Source organism: Ischnura elegans, chromosome 1 (genome assembly GCF_921293095.1).
Source record: "Ischnura elegans chromosome 1, ioIscEleg1.1, whole genome shotgun sequence".
Lineage (NCBI taxonomy): Eukaryota > Metazoa > Arthropoda > Insecta > Odonata > Coenagrionidae > Ischnura > Ischnura elegans.
Genome location: NC_060246.1, coordinates 42,258,438 through 42,280,372, shown reverse-complemented (window position 1 = coordinate 42,280,372; position 21,935 = coordinate 42,258,438). Strand labels below are relative to the sequence as shown.

General features: G+C 38.7%; 1 protein-coding gene across 1 annotated transcript in view; it reads left to right on the top strand.

The window, feature by feature from the left end:
* LOC124159332 overlaps nt 1-21,935 on the top strand; it is a 457,426-nt gene that overhangs the window by 145,637 nt on the left and 289,854 nt on the right. Inside the window, exon 2 of the mRNA XM_046535083.1 lies at nt 1,636-1,715. The gene's annotated coding sequence lies outside the window, so the exon portion shown is untranslated. The remainder of the gene's footprint in view (nt 1-1,635; nt 1,716-21,935) is intronic.

Genomic DNA, 21,935 nt, shown 5'->3' with positions numbered 1-21,935 from the left:
TGCTCTGTTATGGTAATGGATTTTTCTATAACCATTATTATCACTCCTTGGTTCATCCAATAAAGTGTCCTGAATAATTAATGCACCCTTGAAGTTACTTTTCCCAGCTAAGATATATTATAAATCCTTTCACCAATCATATGACATTTTTCTCTCTCAACTCCTATATTTAATTCAGTTGATTAATTCATACCTCTGTTATGAGCATGCATAGTTCCTTGCTAATGTTTCAGTGAGCTCTTGACTCATGTAAGATTCAAAAACACAAATAATAGAATGCCAGGTGACGTCAGCATCTACTTATGAGGTCGAAACAGCTTCTTTGCTTGCATTGAATAAATTCAAATTTTAAATGCAATTTGTCCTAACTAACCTATTGGAACGTAGGCTTTCGCAGCAAGATTCGCTTTCGGGATCAGCTGCGTAAAACAAAGCGCAATGCGCAGAAAAACCGTCGATATCAATAACTAACCTATTCCTTGTTCTGTGAATACATAAATATAAAATTATTTAAAAGTATTGAAGTAATTTTTGGTGTTTTATATTCCTTGTCCATCGCAGTAATTACGTAAGATTAACCTGGAATTTTGTAAATTTTCCCTGGAAAATCGGGAATTTTGCATGAATTTTTCTACCTTGATTGACCCCGACTCTTCTTTAGCGGGTACTATTGACGCTGCATGTGGCTAGTTAAAAGTTCAGATTTCAATCATGCACTTTTAACTGTGGGATAAATAGTGAGGTCCAATGATGTATTTTATTTTTTTATCCCATTATGTATTTAGTGCAGCCTCCAAATGTAGGGTTGGATAGTTCAAATTAATTGAATACAAACACTATTGTATGTAAAAATTTATTTCAAGCAGAAGATATGTATGATGAATTTAGATTGAAAATTACGCGTGATAGTTTGTTTTCATTATCTGAGGTGCTCTTATCATAATTTTGGGGAACGCTTTTTGATTTATTTGCCTCCTTTTTTGAAGTTTAAATTTTTTGCTGCCCTTTGTTTAAAGGTGTATAAAGTTGCTCCTAGAGCGGAATAATGTGCTATATTTACAGAGGATTTAAATAACAAAATAAATAGATGTTTTCGTGATTATTTGGTCTTTCATGTGAAAGTTAATTCCTGTTTTTAAGGTGTTTGGAAAAAAGCATATGCACCTTCGAATCTACCATATTATTGGTTTCAACTGTGAAAATTAATTACTAAGATTCTTACACTATTCTACAATGAACAATTAAATTATATACAATTTCAGTGTCGAATGAAAACTCCTTGGTCATCAATTTCTTATAATGTTCTTCGATTTTCTGATAAACTCTCCGTCGTATATTCCTTACACTGAGTTTATTAATATCTTTTTTTGGGAAGCATAAGTTTTAAATTTAATGAGAATACATTTTTGCATAAAATGCATTGGACTATGTGGGATTGCAAGTTCATTCTTTACGTACTATTTTCGCTTTCAAGAGCTCAAATACTTTATGTAATGTGGATAATGACCTTTATTTGAAGTAATGATTACGCCCAGCTTCTTCGGTGTTTGCTGTTACAGTATTTTGTAATAAATGCTATGTATGTTTTTAAATCAATCCACCATAAGCTAATGTTATTGGTTTATCATTTTTCAGATTCATCAACGGCTCTGAAGAACATCTGAACTCGCCCGAGGCTCTAATCTCCGTTCTGGGCGCTCATGGGATAACCTGACGTGAGTTGAAAATCTCCTGACTTTAGTTATGAAACTGATGTAATCAACCGCTTTATCTCCTTTAATGACGAGGCGTGTTATGGACTTGAAAAAAAGCCTGTTTCATTGCAAAATTGAAATAAATTGTAAAGAGAAGAGAACTGTCTTCAATCCAATTTCTCGAACCCTAAAACGATCAGGTATGGCTTAAGGTTTGGTTATAGCGAAAATCTCAAAATCTAAAAATCTAAAAATGAAATTATCTCGGAAAATGGAGTTGATGGTGATGGTAGGAAACGGCCGGAGGCGGTAAGGAGAGCAGTCTAATGTCTTATGCATGAAGTTGAAGACCTGCGGCGTATCAGATGATCCGCTTATCAGATTAGCTTGGAGGCCATGCATATGGTTGCGTCTCCGCTTCACTGAATACCCTTTCGTTGGAACATCTGCTACACCGCGTACTTCGTCCTTTTTCAATGAACTGTTTTTTTCAATCTAAAGATTTCTTTTCCTGAGTATTCGGTGCATGTACATTTCATGCAGGCAAAGTGGTATGTTTTCCTAGTATTTTTAATCTAGTTAATCCCTTTTAAGGAAATGTGTGCTACAGGAGCCAAACCCAATATCAGTAAACCTTCTTAGTGATTTTAAATAAAAAAGTACCTAATGTTTTGTGTGCGTTGTTATCTTGTATTCTTTTTATAACTTCTTGAGCAATAGTTTTCAGGTTTGGCTTACGTCCATTTTTTTCTTTCATTGTTTTCTTTTTAAATGTTGTGCTTATCATTTTGTTTTCTGGTTTATTTACTCTTTACTTCATTTCATTGGAGGACGAAGTCGGTTTAGCATGAACTGGGACGTATTTCACATTAGCATCGTATTCTTGCGCATTGTCTGAGGTGATGGCTGTTTAAAAAGTACCTGGAAAGCGTATTTATACCCTTTTAGTCCTTGGCGAGAGGGGTTCTTTTCGACCACTTCCACCATGGCTCGTACTTCGGCCGTTTCTAGCAAGGTTGCCGTGAGTGAAATATTTGATTTCGCGTCAGTAAATCTTATAAGTTGATGCTTTAATAAGTTTTACCGGCGACTTTTTTTCGTAACTTCACTGGTTTCGTATTTCATAATCATTAGTCAACAATCCTAAGATTGGTTTGACGCAGCTCTCCAATCCTCTATACTATTCGCTATCTTTTTCAATGCGATGTATTTCTTCTCTTTAACATCCTTAATAACCTGTCCTATGCAGCTCATTCGGGGCCATCCCTTGCCCTACTTCCCTTCCACCTGTCCTTCTACCATATACTTTTAAGGAAATTCTTTAATTTGGCTCCCGCGAGATGGAGTTAGTTTTATCATTGTCGGCGTCATGAATCGCGTCAACACAAAGAGAAAGAGCAATGCACACAGCGTCTGCATTGCTCTTTCTCTCTGTGCTAAAAGATCTTCGTAGTCACTTCGGATTAATCTTCTAATGCTGTCATCACCATGGTGATCATTTCGTTGATGAAGGGGTGTAGGCTCAGTTTAATCGCGGTAGTTGAAGCGTGGCGCCTTTGACTTTTCACTTCCCGGAAAAAACTGCGAAATATGGTGAACTTCCTCGGCTTAAAAAACACATTCCGCTTGATCAAACCCTTTCCGTGAAGAGCTGTTGCGCGGATAGGAAGAGAGGAGGATCAAGTCTCGCGGAACGCCGGTGGCGTCGTCTGCGGTGGCTACCTGTCGTCCTTCGGCGTCCACTGATAAACTGCATCCCGTGACCCCCCGGCGGTGACTCTCTCTTGGCTCCAAGAATTCGGGCGCAACGCTGGAGCCGGGGAAGGAGAATGGGAGTGTTTCGTGGTCAGTCGCGCAGAAATTTTGCGCGTAGACCCTGTTGGTAAGTAAAGGAGATAGTAAATGGCTTTGGCTATTATCGCTGTTGAGGAAGGAAGGATGGTTGGAGAGAAAACCTGCCGATAGTTTGCTTTTAATGAGACACCTCCCTCCCTGTCGAAAACTCAAATTTTCTGGTGATGTATTACGCTTTCAAAACTTAGGACTCCTTTAAAACATGGTTCATCACCTTGAAATTTCTAGAGAATAAAGAGTAGACAATAGCCCACATTTGCCCGTTACTCGACCGCAAAAAAATTATCTTAGAAAAATTATCGAGGAAAAATTTTTACGCTGGGATTTTGGCAAATAGTTGACTGAGTCTGATTTATGCTCGCGGAACATTTCAAGATGATAGCATATGTTTTTTCTCTAGTAATCTGTCACCAAAAAGACCGATCGGGCGGAAGTAATGCACCCTTTTAACCCTTAACTGCATGAATTTCTAGATAAGTGCTAAAACCTTTTCTTTATGAAATATAATATCCCACTTAATAATAGACATAAAGCTGTAGCTTACAGGTGCCCCGCTCAAGACTCTTGATGTAAAAATCGTAAATATATATTCAGTTATAGGAGGGGATTTTAGAATTTTAATTTTCCCGGAAATGGCTATTGATCTGAGTTATTTCCAAAATAAGGGTATTTTTTATTTTAAGGGCAGGTAGAAGTATTTTATTGTATTATATTCAAATGCATTGATCGATAAAACACCTTAGAAGCACCGTGGGTTGTCTTCAATAGGACCTGTCACTATTTTAAATGAAGCAATTTCGTGACCTGCATCTTCGTATCCGAAACATCCCGATGTAAGTATTTACTCAAATTGCTTCACTTCTTGCCGCTACATTTATGAGGTTGATCAATTATAGAATTGTCATTAATAACGACGATTTTGTGAAATTTTAGGTATTTACTTTGGATGCGAACCGGGGTAACCACCGCGAGTTTTAGATGACCGGGTTTTATATCGTTACTCAACACTCGAGTAGGGATTTGGGAAGAACACAAAGAATTTTTTCTCCTTGCTGGAACACTGATGTTAAAGTATGAAAGAGTGCCTGCTCTTTTAATCGTAAATGCGTCGATATTTTTCAAGTCATCACGAGTGGTTCCAAACGTGCCCAAAGTATTGAGGGAAGTTATATGTACATAGTACTGAACAAATATTATTTATTCATTTAGGAATGTAATTGTCACATTCTCGCGTAAATTGTAAGAGAGGAGCAGCGTTACGAATTCAGGAAACTGATGTGTGAGTTTCTCCTTCGATTTTATGCAGCCTATCGTATATCAAATCAATGGAAGATATTCGGCTGAGTTATTTTACCAGGATGAGGTTATTTTTTATCGAGTTCTCATCGTTATGCAAAATAATCTCATATCACCGTCGACCTGAGAGACCCCCTTGATGATGTTGTTGTTATTTCATATCAGAAAACTGAAAATTCTCCTGAAAATATTTAAAGCTCTCAACAGACACATTATTACTAGTGAATTAATTAATAACAGCCGCGGCAAATTTGGAAACAAATAATTCGAATACTATATATTGCTACAGCGAAAGAAATATTGTTTTCCGTTGTCATCTACTGACATGTACCGGTTTGAATCAGTACTCAAATAAGGTGTGTTTTAATTACGGAAACGATCGGTTGAAATTTAAGTTTAGATAATAATTCTAATATTACTCTGACAAATGACTTTCTAGTATGAATTTAAATGGCGTTCCGTCTCGATTATTGGATAAGATGGTTAAGTGGGTAACCGTGAGCGAATCCATGTTGCTAAGTTTTATACGCTTTCCTTGATCAGGACCATTGCTCTACTTATCACGGAGTTCATGTTTTTAGTCGCTACCGAATCCTAACCTCTAAGGAGCGTTTCACTCTGTGCTTGGATGGTTTAACTGCCAGAAGTATCTCTCTTCATCGTTTCTAAGCTTTCACAATGTCCATTCAATGGAATGGTTTCCAGATATAGTGCGTAATTAGAATTGAGCTGTCCAAATTAGTTCGTTTTAATAAAAAATGCAAGGAAAAATAAACTTTATTGCATTTGTTCTTCCGTATGCGCATGAAATTGTATTGTCAATGTAATTTCACCGACGCGAATCGTTTAATTCGCAGTGGTAATTTTTGATGCGCGCAATTATGAAATCGTTTTCCGAATACGATGCTTTTTTATTTTTTTTTACTGCTTTACTGGCCATCAGACCCTCATTACTCTCTCATTTTGTCAACGCGGTGGTTATTGGAAGTTGCAATAGTATGGCCTACCTCAGGCAGCCATAGGCGCGTTCAGTTAACGTATTTACACTTGGGACAATCTCCCCCTTGACCACCTCTCCCTACTTATTTTCGATCCCGCGAAGGTCGCGTGCTTGAATACAAACATGGCCTGCTTCGTTTTAGCCAGCTGCGTGTGGATTATTTGTTTATCAATGATGAAGTATTGTTGTTTTTGAAATTGATATGTTTTATAGATATATTTTCGTCGGAGTTGAAGGAACTTTGCCTTTTCCTCACGTTTTTTACATTTTGCTTTGCTTATTCCATTTGGTGATTTATTTTTGCTGACCATGGTTTCGCTACAACGTAGCAAGTTTTCATTCCTTCAACTCCTACGATAAAGGATTCCCACCAAGTCACGCCCGATACTATTACTTAGATATATTTGCATTCTTATCAAATATTTAAGTTTTTTACAGTGTGTGAAAATATCACGTTGCAGTGCGTCACAAAGATTTAGCCTCCGTCAGGGGGTCATAGTTGTAGCGTAGGTGTGTGCCAATTTTTCACGAGTAAAATAGCTGCGATCGCGTCCTGACCGCTTTCCTCACACTCCCTCTTGTCGTTTCCACCCCACAGCCTCCTCCCCCCGTGACCCAAGCTTTGATTCAGCTCCCGTCCCAGGAAATTGAGCGTTGATTGCATCGCCAGACTACTTCGAGGTTTGTTTTCTCTTTCTTTTTTTAAGAAACGTGTGTAGTGGTGGAAGGAGATCTAATTTCAGGGCTTGTCGGAAGTATTTTTTTTCTGGATAGGGGTGGAAGAGCTCGAGAGAAAAGTGGGATGGCGGGGGTGGAGAATAATTCAACTCCTAACCCCCCTTCACTCACGGCGGAGAGCAGAGGCGAACGGGGGTAGGGATCGTGAACCATGCGCGCAAAATGGTTTCCGCTCGTCCGTTTCATTTCCTTTACCCAGAGTCTGGAGTTTATTTTTCAAAAATCAAAAGTTGCGAGCAGTAGTCCCGTTTCACCGCCGTTGGTTTGTTGCTGTCAGTCACCGGATCATTTCATCACTTGACTTAAAATTAACTCTTCTCGGAATGAAGTCTCAGTGGCCGCGGCACCCCCGAGGTGAAGTCGTTGAAATGTTGAGATCTGATACGGGAGTCGAGAAATGCTTCCATTCAGGCGGAAACCATCGACGGAAACCCTTGCCCCGTTTATTTCTTTGGAAACGATGTCTTTGAAAGCGTAGCGTTTGCTTTGCGCGAGAATGCTGAATCTAGTTATTTTGGGTCTCATAACCCCATTTCTTCCAGGAAGCGTGAAATCTTTGCGTTTGTGCCGTTATCGCGGTAAAATCATGTTTAATATAAATTCAAATTTTCGTTTTTGTGGCAGTCTTAGCTTACATGAGTTTGAAATGTATCCATAAAGCTGCGTCTACACTGAGTAACATGTTATATAAACAAGTTACAAATAGCATGTTTAACAAAAAAGTTACAAATCGGTGCAACATGTTACCTGTAGCATTGTGTTATAAAACAAAATTTTTGTTATACAAGTTTTTGGTTTCCGCGTCGTTTTATTTATTTTTAAAACCAAAATTTTGTTTTATATGTTATATTACAGATAACATGTTACATGGCTTTGTAACATTTTTGTCAAACATGTGTAAGAGGACGAAAAACTCCCGCTCGGTCGGATTTTTTCATTTCTTGATTAAAACTTAAGCTATAGTTTTGAAAGGCACCCTGCCAACATTCGCCAGCAATTGGAGTTAAATAAAAATTCATACTTTGTATATTCGCAAAATCTCGTATACAGGCATAATACAACCGGTCGAGTGTGAGTGATCAAAACGGAGCACAACAATCGGGAAATCTGTAACTTTGATACAATATTGTTTTTGGGACCCATTCATCGGAAAGGTTTAAGGTGCGTTTTCACTTTCTCATTATTGCTGTTTCAACCAAGATATGTGTCCCGAAATCGTGCGAGTATTGATTAGAGTAATTGGAGCTGGAAAACGCTGATTTGGTGATAAAAGGACGCGGAATGAGTCAAAGTATGGATTTCAAAACACTTCTATTCAGATGTTGTATGGGAATCGAGAAAACAGTGGTTATAGCACGAAGTTAATGTCTTGTTTGTGCCAGTCACCGGAAGATCTTGGTGCACAAACATACGACGTGAAGTAGTGGTGTTAGTGTTCATTTTGTGGCTTTTCCCGAAGGGATTGGTTGGAAGATAGGGTCTACTGCGGGGCATCATTAGTCCTTAAATACGCGCCCAGAGGACTTAAAGCGATGATGCAAGTGCACGTTGCGCAGTGAGCAATCGAGTTGGAGGAATTGATGTCAGTCATATCCATCTCGCTCTTCATTTGAGTTATGTGCGACGTATTCCAGTGCAATGCGATTGGATTCATTCGTGGTGATATCATTCTGGAGAAAAAAAAATGTTCGAGACTCAGCGACCAAGTGCCATCATGCTTAAAAGACACTAGCAATTATCCAGTGTGGGAATATTTTTTGATATGATCAGTGATAACTAATGACAATTCACTTTTTTCAAACTTTTACGTTGCTTTCAAACTTATGAGATCCTAGTTGTTCACTATTTTTAAAAATTAGGTGATATTATTGTGATGATTTTGTGTTGGATGATTATTTAATTTTGCGTGGTAATTCTCGTTTTTGTTATCATAATGTGGAATATTAGAAGCCGTTTATTATTTTTTTGTTTTTGAATTGAATATCATCTATTTTTTGTCTTTATTAAATATTTTTTAATCGGAGTTAATCTCTGTTAATAATTCTGGAGGTTAAATCTACGACCATATTGCATTCTCAATTTATTCCTCTGTTAAAAGAAATTGGTATTAATATTGCTTGACTCCAATGTCGAGATACGGGTCTGTTTATATCTTGTTGAGACAATAGATGGATTATATTTCGGATATATGCTTTAATTTTTAAAGTTGAAGTTGAAGGTACTTTGAAAGAATGAGCGAAATGGCTAAATATTTATCGATCGTGGAAGGCTACTAGTGAAAGAAAAAGTCTCTTTCAAAATAGATTTCAAACGTTTTTGTACCAGCAAATATAGAATTTCTTTCATCGGTGTACCAAAAAAGCCTCAAATACCTCATTAAAGATAATACATAAGATCCAGCTAGACAATAGGGTGGTTTCCTATTTTTTTTAATGCCTAAATCGAAATATTATTACTCCTGGAGTACGTATTTAACTCCTTTAGATTTTTAAATGACGATATTTATTTTTCGCGATTAAATGAAAAGTGAAAAATTTCAAGCGCGCGAAAACGTAACGAGTAAGTATGAATGCTGGGAAGAGCCCGTGTGACGTCATTCTGGCTCCAGCTGCAGTCGTGTGAGGCCGCCTTGGTGCGAGGCTATGAGCGCCGCTATAATGCAGGCTGCTAACAGGTAGCAGAGTACCCTGCTAGCAGGTAGCGCTTGGCTTAAATAGGATTATTAATACCCTATCAAACTAAGTAAACTTTCCGACCATAGGCAGTTTTAATAAGTGATTATTAAGAGACGTTTTCATGAGCTCTGTGCCACATGCATGCATTAGTAATCTCAGACGATGTAAAACTCCTAACTACTCTTGTAACATCTGGGTCCCTGTGACGTCACGTGGAGCGGCATCGCACGGACGCCGATCTGGCCTTTTTCAAATGAGGTTAATATTGACCATTAACATTCGTCTAAACTGGGATTTCTAAAACCTAATAATTTGTGTATTATGAATACACTAATGGTGGGTAACGAATCGCAATCAATGCCTTTCGTTTTCTTTTATGAAGGAAACTACCCTATCACGAATATTGTATGCTATTTGGTTTCATCTCACTATGTTCCTACTTGCTTTTGGTTATAAGAAGTTATCGTACCTTAAACTCGAGATTCAGTTCAATCCTCGCCCAGTCCAATTTTACAAGACTAAAAAACATTGACTGGATATGGTCATTTTAAATGTTCTGACAAGATTTAAATAGAATGTTGGTGGGCCACAAGGATGTTTTCTGTATCCTAGGAATGCTTTAACCAAATTTTAGTGCTTATTAATGGGTATTCATTCAAATCTCTGCGATGGTTATGGCTTCGTAGCACGTTGTCCACTTAAACTTCGGCGCCGACCCTGATTATAGGTATGGTATTATAACCGGATGTGGTTGTGGTCAGACGGCGTCTGAATATAAATGCCCGTAATTATGGACTCTTATTTTTAGCAATACTTGAAAAACACGTAACAGAAAATGGAGAAAAATCGATAAAAAAGGGAGTAAACCAATTATAACTTCATCGTAACCTAATAATTTAACGAATTTAGAAAATCAAATTTCGGTGCGAGGGAAACTTTTGTTTTTCATAGTGTGTCAGCATTGACAGATGATACGAGTAATTAAATGTATTTAGTTTATTCAAATATGCTTCGGAACAAAAATTGTTGCCAACTTCGTGATTACATGGGGTAAGATACAATGGCTCTTTGCCTGTATTTTTGTATCCTTGGTACGCTTCTACAGTAAAATATCAATTGAGTGCACTTATTGTATCCCCATAAAAGTGATGTAGGAAGCAACGTGTCGGAATAAGTATCATATGGCATGAAACCAGTGACCTTGAAATTTTCCTTGAATCTAACAGCTACCAAACGACTCTATTTAATGACGTTTTAAGTGGCAAACAACTTTCCCTGTCGAATTTAACCCATATCACCTGAAGTATTAGAAGTCCACCTGATAGCAAATTTGTGTATGTTCCTCGAACTTAAATACATTGTAACTCGTCGGAGTCATTGCTTCACCTTGAATGTAACAACTGTATGTCTGGAACCTAAATATTAATGTAACATTAGCTTCGCGTGAGGGACTGGTGGAAATTCATTTGCAATTTAATTAAAATGGCATATGACTTGTTACATCATGACCTGAAATAGATTCATGGTTCCACCACAAACGCGTTGAGGATATTAGTAGGTTTGAGAAAAAAAACGTTCAGCGGATTGAGTTACGCAGCTAACGGCATCAAAGGTTTGATGACTTCAGCAGTGCCCCCTCCTCCTCCTCCCTTGGCCTCTCAAAATGGTCTGGAGAGTGATCCATTTGCGTGGACAATGGAAGGGCCCTCTCCCATGTCCCTTACAGAAGGGAGGGTGTCGGTCGAGCCCAGCAGCCGGAAAATGGGAAGGCGGAGCCGCCTTTGCATTGGGCACCCGACGCACGGGCGTGACACCCTACCTCCCTTCCTGTGCATCCGATGCGATGTCCGCCCCCGCGGTCTTCCCCGAGTGCGTGACGTGTGAAGCTGAGGGCTAATTGCGAGAGCATGTCCCTCGCAGTGGGGCTGGGGTTGAAAGGGGGATAAATCACAAGCCGTCGCGCCGCGAAATAATCCCTTTTTCTACTTAATTACACTCACTCCCTTTCAGTCAGACTTCAGGCTTGTCATTGGGGCATTTCATGCGAATATAGCCTTTAATGCAGTACGGAGAATCTCCGCTTTTCCCCGGCTGTGTTGACGGTAACTGCGACGAAAAGCGTGTTGGCGAAATATTGTTGACTATTTCTCGCAATTAGTGCGTGGAATGAGAGTATATTATGTGTAAAAGAAACTCCTCTCCTGGTTCCTCGATATTAATTCCCAACTGTCGTCACTCAATACAATAGCAGAAAAGAAATCATTTTTACTCTCCCAACTGCTAATTATTCATTCGCGATAAATTGTCCAGGCTACAGGGCAAAACATAAAACTAATACAGACTTTTATCCATTACAAATTACACTGCCTTAATTATTCTCATGTCTATGTGTCTTTCCTATGTCTTACCTCCTTCCAATCACAGGTATAAACGGTTTTTTTTAATTTGGGTACGTTTTACCTGCATCTGGATTTCCAAATGTGATGGAAATAATTATATATATTTTAAATCCACTAAAAAAAATATTGAAAAGATAAAAAAAAAAAAAAAAAAAAAAATGGACCATTTAATGCATTTCTTATAATGCGAAATAAAAATTTAATTGCTTTTCTTTTTCTCATTCCAATTACTGACACTGACAACAGAACATATGCGCCATTTATTAACTTCTCTTTTGTAAACTGGCTGGTTGTGGTGAGTTTGTACTCACCGGTACAGCACTGTAAACGCGCCTTCGGCGCGACCAATAATGAGCTGCGCACATGTATTGATGAATTGTTCGTTTGTGGTACTTAAGCAAAATTAGCTTAACTGATTTTACCTCAAATTATTGCAAAATAAATATATCTACGCGCCTCGCAGGTCAAGGATTAATGGTGGTTACATTTCACGTATCATGTGGGTGAGACGACAAAAAGAATTGGCTGCCAAAAATGCCCATCACGACGATTATTCCTGTTTTAACAAGCATAGTATGGTACAAGTATTATTTAAGTATAGGTAGGGACATTTGCGGTCAATGAATTAAACTTCGGCAATATCAGAGTGTAGAGACCTAAAATGATGAAAATAATTTAAAATTAACTGTCATTTCCTGAGCATGTTACCTTTTTATTCTCTCCTCTTGCTTCGTTGTGAAAATACTTCATGCTTCTTCAATCTGCTGCTTTAAATTATTGATATAATGATGAAGGTAGTAAGGCCGCGTGGAGTAAGCATTCAGCCATCCTGAGCACTAATTTTTAGAATTTTTGATGAATTGTCATTTTAGATTTTAAAGTATGGGCCTGGAACCCACTTTGTGTCGGCGCATTTTTCGAACTAGATCAAATAGGATAAAAAATGTTATTTAACAGAATGATTTAGACCAAGTGTAAATGTGGCAAAATGACATTATCTTTTTTCTTACTTGTTATTCATAGGCGGTTGTATTAAATTTATGGTTAGGAAATCGTGGACAACAATGATAAAAAGTCACAACAGATATGAGAGTGCTGTGCCCTGTACCACATTATATCATTCCTCGACATTAACTACCTAGTGTGGCCTTTAGAATCTGCTGAAAATCCTAGTTCTTTATGATATTTGAGCCTTCCCCCTTGGGTTCATCGCTTACTCATCTGCGATTTCTTTAAGGCTCGGCAGTGAATGGTGTTTTTTTGCCTATTTCAACTCATTATCACCCGAAGCTTATTTATTCACTCCGGTAAGGTAATTTTATTTATTTCTGCTGTGATTATTCAGAAGGAAGTGAGAAACCCGCGCCATTAATTGAGGTACATGTATGTTAGACTCGGCATATTGAGGAAAATCTTATTTCACAGAGCCAACGCCTCAGAATTTGAAATCATGGAAAATATCAACTTGATTAATCAAGCAGTCTGCTGGTTTCCTTTGGTACCTATCTTAGGAATTGCTCGTGAGTCCCTTGATCTTCTTACCTTGACTACCTCTCTGCCTTTTGCTCATTTTCCTTTTCCCTTCCCACGGAAGCTTTCGGCTCATTTTCATTCCCCTTAGCCCAACTCGGTTCCGAGCGCGTGGGACTGGTGAATAAATTTCCGACTACCCCGATGCACCTCATTTTCAAACCTCAGTTCAGTCAGTCGCCGCCGCCGCCGCTGAGTCACCTGCTTCGTCTCCCCGTGCCATCAACCCCCTCCCTCTCCAACCGCCAAACCCCCTTTTCCTCTTTTTCTTTCATGAAAGCCAAAGCTTTTTCCCCTTCCCTCGCTTCTTATTTTCCTCCTTCTGTCTCCGCCCCTACTTAACTTAACTCCATCCTCCCCTCCCACTTCCCTCTTTGTGAGGAATCTCCGCTTTGGCCCCTTGCCCCGTGCGGAGTTTTTGGTGCGCCTCGCACGAAACTAAAGCACGCGCGTGTCTCCTTCTCCTCTCCCTTGGGGGACGAAGAAGCGGCCGTTCCCTTCTCCTCCGCGGTTGGAATGTGGTGCGGTGTTCGGCGGTGTGGGGTCTTTACGACGTGGCTGAATGAAAGTACGGAGTGTGGGGTGGTCAGGTGCCTCTAGAATTCTTATCTCGATTTTTCGGGGAAATTTTCGCTCACCGCAGGAAATAATTCACTCGTATTTATTCAACTTATAATGAAGGCAGCGCTATTATTAGATACTGCCAATTTCTGCACATTCTTACTTGTTTATCTATTTAGAAAGATATTTATTGCTGAAGGTCTTTTTGCATCTAAGAACAAAAAAAATTAATCTACAAACATCCTAAACTCAGACATATGGATTTTTAGATAAAAGGCGATTTGAAGATAATACAGGTGTGAGGGAACAAGAGCCCCGGTCAAACATGTTTCTCAAGGGTTCTTGAATATCTCAGTATTTCACCGCATGAAACCGATCGCAATTGATTGATTTCATTCAAATTAGCAAACTTTTAATTGACATTTTTACAAATGGTATTGAATAAATACCTATAATGTATGTGTGCGCGGAGTTTAGCCACTGCAGCTATCAATGCTATCGCCTGAAGTAAATGGAAGGGTTTAAAAATTAATTGTCTCCATACAAGCCCACATTTTAATAACCCCGAATTGTACGACAATTGAGAAGTGCATGAAACTGCTGAAGAGTATGTGAGCTTGACCCATAACCTTTTGTGGTAAACCAAAATCAGATTTTCGGAAGGTCTCTTAATACTTTTATTGATATTTTGCATATTTCAATATTTTTCACTACTGACGCTTAGTGTCCTGGTGGATACATCGTTAAGTAGTGATTGAAAGGCCCTAGTTCCAATTTGGATGTCTTCTTTGAACACTCCCAAGAGAAGAAACCCTGCCAGTGCCAGGGGGCACAGGGAGCTAGCCACCCTTCCCTGATCGTAAGGCTAATGTGATGCACTCAGTTGTAGCCTAGTTTTGGGTGAGCTCTTACACCTTCTCCTATCCAAAGCGGTCTTCAGTTTTAATTACTGAATCGGTGGAAATTAATTTGTGGAAAAAAATATAGAATTTTCATATCAGTTACGTATCATTCAATTACGATCGGATTCCTGGAGTAAATTCATGAGAAATTCTGAGACCCTGGGAAAACATGGTTGACCGGGACTCCTATATCCTCAACCCTTTATTATCTTCAAGTCAACTTTTATCAACGAAAGTGTTAAACGTGTTCAATAAGGCCATAGTGCCCCTACTTATATTACCTGTTATTGCCAATTTTCGGAAAATTCTATGTAGTTATTTTCAAAGAAATGTTATCTGTGGAGGAAAGACTAGGTGCTATGCGTATGCTGCAGGAACGATTAACTGCTCCATGTTGTTACAAGTTTAAAAAAATTAACTTGTTATAATATCAAGTATACAAGTCGCTTTCATGATATCATTTGATAACCCAGTGTCTGATTTTGTAAACTAAACCTGGGAGACAATCAGACACACAGACAGTGCATGGATTCTATCAGTGGTCGCTCGACCAGACATTAGCAGACCGAGTCTAAATTTGTAGTCTGTGACGGGTGCTCGGCGAATGGTTTAGAGACGAATCCAATTGGCACTCACTAGGCAGTACAGTCTCCTAATGACAGACATGGCTGGAATATTGAGTGGAAGGAAGTACTTGGGAAGAACTAGGCCTGAATACAGGAACCCGATATTGAGAGATGTGAGTGCAGCAGGTTGTGAAGTATGAGTTGAAGAGGCTGTGGCCGAGAGAGGTGGACGAAGTGGAGCGCTGCAGCAAACCAATCATCCCATTGATGACTGTTGATGATGAGTGATGTGTCCCGTTTAGTCGACGCACTCGTGGTAACCATGCGAGTGAATTAGGCACCGCTCATTTTTTGAGTCGCGGTGTTTTAGTAAAATGTGCGAATGAGCCACATGATGGTTTATAAATATCAGTTTATTAACTGCCCTATCGTGATAGTGTAGCCTGAATAACCGCGGCGTTTTATGGAGGGATTCGGGAGAAAAATTTCGATCAGGGACTAATGAAATTGGAATTTAAAAAATTAAAAATCTAAATGTGTATAACTTTTACAGAAATGATATTCTTGCTATTTAAAAAAATAATGTTGCCATTGAAATAATGCTGCCATGTTCGAGGTTCTTACTAAACTAATTTTTACGTAAACCCCACGAGTAATAGTATTTTCCTGTTAACTCTTAATCCTATAATACCCGAAGAATATAAGGAGTATCGCTCTTCGTCGAATCACAACAATCTCAAATTAACTTTGGCTTCAAAATTACGTTTCGGACGAATTTTTTATCTCTGGAATGTCAAAATTATCGATGACGAATACTCGGAAATGGCTGTTATTTTACACAAGAAAATATATCTTCATCATCAGTGAATCAGAAAATAGAATGGGAAAGAAATAGGAAAAGAAATGCCATTATTGATGGTGCAAGGAGCCGTAGGGAAGGAAATTGTTCCCCCGCGGGAGTCCTAGCGATGTCTTTTGTTCAACATAGCGCCGCTCCACGGTGATCCCCTGGAAAACTCGTTCTAGGTGCTGTATGATGGAAACGGTTGGCACTTGGGGAAAATGAGTGTTCCGGATTTTTTCAGAAATATCTTTTCTTTCACGTTCCCTGCTTGACGGTACTTACTGTGAAAACGAGCTGCTACACTCTACCTTTAAATGTAGTGATACGACACCAATGAGCTCTGAAAACCCACGACAATGGAGTTTTTACATTTGGTTCCGCTGGTATCGCTTTCAAGCGGTAACTTGATGTCTCAGAAACACGAAATGCCGTCTGATGAAGCCTTACATAGGTCCTTTTCTCTAACCTATAACATATGAGTTCTTTCTTGGTGATACATTGTGGTATTTCTTTGAACATTTTTATGAATACACGGGCGTAAAAATAAACTATATTTTTTATTAAATTATTGCTATTTTTATTTACCAGTCTATTATTGATAAACTCTCGCTAATGAGTATGGATTAAAATTATGTGCATTGGGGTGCTCTTACGAGTTGCCTTTTCGCAGTATTTTCTTGGCTACGCTAGTGAACAAGAATATTTATTTATAACACTACGTGTTCGAAATTACGTATTTATTAATGGCATTGATTATTATTGCGTATTATATGACATATATAATCCATTGATTATTATTTTTAATTTAATATGGGCTAGGGGTTCGAGGACTCAATGAAATTGGATTGAAGCCATGGTTAAGAGAGTCCACCTTTCTTTCTATTTTTTATTAAATTCCTTATTTCTTATTATAAAATGAGATGAAAGTACCTTGTGTGACGATGTGATGACGATCCCTTGAGGGTGAAGTTAAAATACTATGATTAGAAGGTACTCTTGTGCACTTATGTTTAAGCATCATTTATCCATGTCTTTGTCTCGAATCTATGTACACAAGGGCGGGATATTTTTATTATCCAGGATATTTTTCTGGGGGGACCAGAGTCTGACAGTCAAACGGTATTCTCATATTTGGGATTAAAAACTGCATGCAACAATTACTTACTCTACGAAACGTGCTCTTAATTTTAGTGTAATAGTTATTAACATGTAAATATTTATAACTTTTATATTAAAATATAAAATTTATTAATAGTTGTATTAAAAATCCCGTCTATTTCTTAAGCGCCCCCCCCCCCCGCTATCCCCCCTAAATCCACCTATGTATATACAGTTGGTGGCACCAATTCGGTCACCTCCTTTCACTTTTCCCGCGTAGGACGGGGAGACGCAATTGTGATCTCCAACCCGACTTCCTCTCTGTATATGCATCTTGATAACATTGAAGCGACCGCTCTTGAGTTTAATGTCTCTCTTGAGTCATTACCCTTTCATTAAGGATCACTTATGAAGCTAGGAGGGCCTCGGAATACAAATGATATTGTAATGAGTACATCTTACTTTCGGCGGTGCTTCCGTTCGCTTCCCATCGACTTCCAAACCGCTTACCATATTGCATCCAGTTGATGCTGGCTGTCTTCTTCATTTTTTATTTTACTCATGAAACTGCCCCAAGGAATATTGACTAATGGGTACGATAGATTTTTCTCTGGCACGGAAACTGAAAACTAGACGAAACACGACACTAAAATAGTTGAGAAGCTAATGAGAAAGCCAGATCTAATTTAAGCTTGAAATTCCGATGCAGTGAAACTGGCTGTTCCGCTTGTAATAATCGTTTTGAGCTCTGTTTTATGCTATTCGGGACACACTGTTTCCAAACCCGTGGGGTTGAGATCAAAGATTCAAGAGGATGGTCAACAATTGACAAAGCAGTCGTCAATGATGTGCTCGAATGGGTTTCAGCCACCCCTCCCCGATATGTTTGGAGACCCTGCCGAAAATAGTGACGTACATTAACCGTACACTTTTTTTGTTCTTCCTGTTATACAGGTAGCGTACACGAAGCGTACGCATTAGATTTACAGCTGTAAGCCGAGAGCATACGAACCGTACACCGTACAATCGTACATTATATGCTTTTCCGACAGGGAAAACACACCACCGAGTGTCTCGTTCACCAGGGCTCTCACTCAATCGTGAATACCTTAAAACCGTGAATAAGCCGTGAATTTCGTGTACAGTGAAAAAAACCGTGAATTTCGCCATGAAGCTTTAAAAATCTTTCGAACTTGATTATAGAACTACGATTGACAGATGAAATGAAAAATCGATGTGTCGATAATATTTCAAGGTCAGTCACGCGTAGACCCTGTCCACACAATTATTTGCATACGTACATTCTAAGCGAAATAATTGGTCCGTGTGCCATGACGACACATTGACCATAAGGCTGTATCAAAGCCAGACCGGCAACCAAAGTTTTTATTAACTCTGGCGAAAAATAAGACAAGTCTTAACTTCCCAGCCACACTGCTCCCTCCATTTTCTCACTCGCAACCTTTTGCCGGCCCTGTATTTTGCTAACGATAGGTGACGTCATGAGAGATATTTTTGGCATCGTATGAGATACTTTCATTACAGCGTTTGAATTCACGGCGTCTGTCGCGTTTGTTACATTTTTAGTTAAAGCGCGGCCGGTGGTTGTAACGTGATCAATATTTCTGCTTAGAATGGCTTATCAGCACACCGTGCATACGAACAAATTTAGACCGTGAAAACATGTTAAAAAAAACTGTAAATTTTATGATTTAGTTAGAGTCGGAACCCTGGTTCACGCATGAGTGCATTTACAGTACGTGCACACTGTACAGTTGCAGAGTTGCCTTTTATGCACGCTTAAATGGGCCAGTCTACGTTTAATTCACACTTGCTGCACTCTTCGTGAACCCACGTGCACTCACGGCGTATGGTTCTAAATCTCATGACGTAATCTTCGTGTACGTTGCCTATGCTTTATTAGGATCAAAAAGGGTCTACGTTATAATTTTCGGCCAAGGATACAGTCGCATGTGTACCTACTCCATACGAATGTCCTCAGAAATGTATTCCGTTTTCGAGTTAACCTTCGCCCGAAGTTTTTTTTTCTGGCCGCGGCCTTGACGTGTGATGTTGTGCCCTTGACCTTGAAGGATTAAGTTGCATTGGAATAAATAAAAGCGATGCACACAAAATTTTAAATAGTATAAATGCGCAATATATACTACGTAAATATATTTCATGAATATCGTGTGTATGTTAAATGAACGATTAATTTTTAACTTCCAGAGGACTTAGTCCATACCATACTTTGAAGTTCTTTTCTGAGTAAATTGTTAATTCTCTGATCCCCGTTTCTCAGCTTTTAACATTGGTTTTGATATTATTATTTTCATTCTGAACGTCTACGAAACATAATTTTTCAATGCGTTAATCAAAACGGAATATTTTACGTTTTATATTTGAGTAAACATAATATTTTATTTTTTAACTTACTGTATATTTTTTATCATTACCTTTATTTCATTTGGCTTAAAAAATATGCCTATGCTCCTGCACGTGCTAGTAAGCTAATTGAAACACGTGTGGTGGAGTTGGTGAAATTTAAATTAAGTAGCCAGAAGGATATCTTTCTGTGTCAAGTAATATGCTGCTCCACGATTATCTCAAGAACGAGTTGACTTCATAATTTTCATGCCTATCCTCGTTTTTTTATTTCACGGAGATATAGCCTCCAGAAAGATATCCTCAATATTATAAGGAGAAGTTGATGGGAAATTATTAAATGAAAGAGAAGAATCTTTCCAAGTTGATCTCAGCTTTCATATTGAGTTTTTCTACCACTAGCCAAGTTATTATTCGAGGCCGCTGATTAATGTCACGCCGAAACGTCAGCTAAGTTATGGAGTCATAAGCGATGAAGACCGTGGAATGAATGTCGAGTGTGGGTGCCTTATTTTTTTTCTGCTAATGAATGTGCGATTTTTAAGTCTTTCTCTCCGAAAAAACGCACATCTGATTGTGTGTGCTCTGGCAAAGTTTTAGTGAGTTAACATCATGGAATACTGGTTTTGGCAGAAGAAGTCAGCACTTTTTCGAACCCATCGTACTTTTACCTTTATTAATTTCTTTGCCTATATGACTATTATAGGTATGTGTGCTACTTTTCATCAATGAGTATGCTAATGAAATGAACATAAATTGGAGCGTACTCGGTCAATTTGGTATGTGAGTGGATAGGATAAGGATACATTATCTATTTTAATCGAAGACTAAGATAAAAAGCTGTCGAAGCTGGAGGAAGTTTGATTTTTTCATAAGACATAAGATTTGCCATGCCAGTATCCTGGAATTCATGTCAAAAATATAATTTGTATTTGTTAATGTTATTTGAATTTGTTAATCTGTCGTAGGTGATGATGTTTTCTGTTTCCAGGTAAAAATAAAAAATTTCCGTCCCTATTTCTTGTGCTCATATGTTCCTCTTTTTGCATATTACATGGGTGTGTCGATCTAATATTGCCCATTTTAAGACAGGTAATGCCTGCAAAATTGTTTTAAGTACTGGAGTAAGATGCTTTGGTGATCTAATTTTTAAAGTAATCCCATTTCGGAAACCTTCCTATTATATCCCGAAACCAAGAATGTATTGGCCGGTCGTCCTTCCTCCAAATAAAACCTGCGAAGCCTGATATTTTAACCCATCAACGTGAATGATAAATGGCGGGAACGATGAATCAGTTGATTTTCTTTCAGTTGCGAATGCACAATATTATTATTATTGATTTACCAATGATATTGATAGTTTTATAGCCATCAAATTGTTTAAATTACAATTTTTCAGATTTTTTTGACCCCATGATGTTTGCAGAAAACTCATTCTGCATTCTCTGGGTTTCCCTCCGAGAACAGAAGTCACTACGCCTTCGAGAAGAAGATTCCGCCCGCTTGTTGCAAAGTCTGCGATGGGCATCTGCAACCGCTACAGTTGCATTTCAAGGAACCCACTGCGCCGCAGAATTATGCGGTTCGATAATTGGCTCCATTCGCTGGATGCTGGAGGGTGATTTTGGAAGCGCTCCAGGAGGGAGAGGAAGTTGGAGATAAAACAGGATTCGACAGGGAGCGGCGCCAGGGCGCGTTCCTTCGGAAGAGAGGGCGCTTTGGGCGTGGGTGGGTGTGGAGGTGCGTGGGAGAAAATAGCGAGTGTCGAACTCGAGTCGGTCATTAGGAGGATGAGGAAGCTATAGGGGCAATGCACCGCTCAAAACATCTCTTCTTAAAAGCTAAAAGCATTCGAAGAGCAACTGCCTTGTATTTCCCATTGATGACTTGGGCTATTTCATTCACTTCCTTCCTGTGTGGCTAGCCGCCTTCTTCGAAAAAAAAGTTAACCATAATGAGGAAGAAAAGTATTTGGTTCGATTCTTACTATTGGTAGGCTTATTACGTTTTTTTTTTTAGATTTAGATAAAATATCCAGGAGTTCTCACGAACTATTTTCATACTCCACAGCTTGACGGTGGGTTTTTAACTGTAATATCTTGGATAAAATACCGTTTTACTTTATGAGAATTCTTACTGTGAATATCCTATGAATTTCTGCTAATCGCATGTGTTGACAGGTTTTGCGCTATAAAATCAAGGTAGAAGTTGGGGAATCCATTCACAATATCATTAACCTTCATAAGTACATAATGATATTTTTCCTGGTCAAAGGATACTTGATGCATTTGAGTACCTTTCTACGATCAAGCTAATCAAAGTGACCACTAAGTCATTAAAGTCATAGAGTGCGACACATGTCAAAACGTGATAATTTTTTTGCGATTCTCATA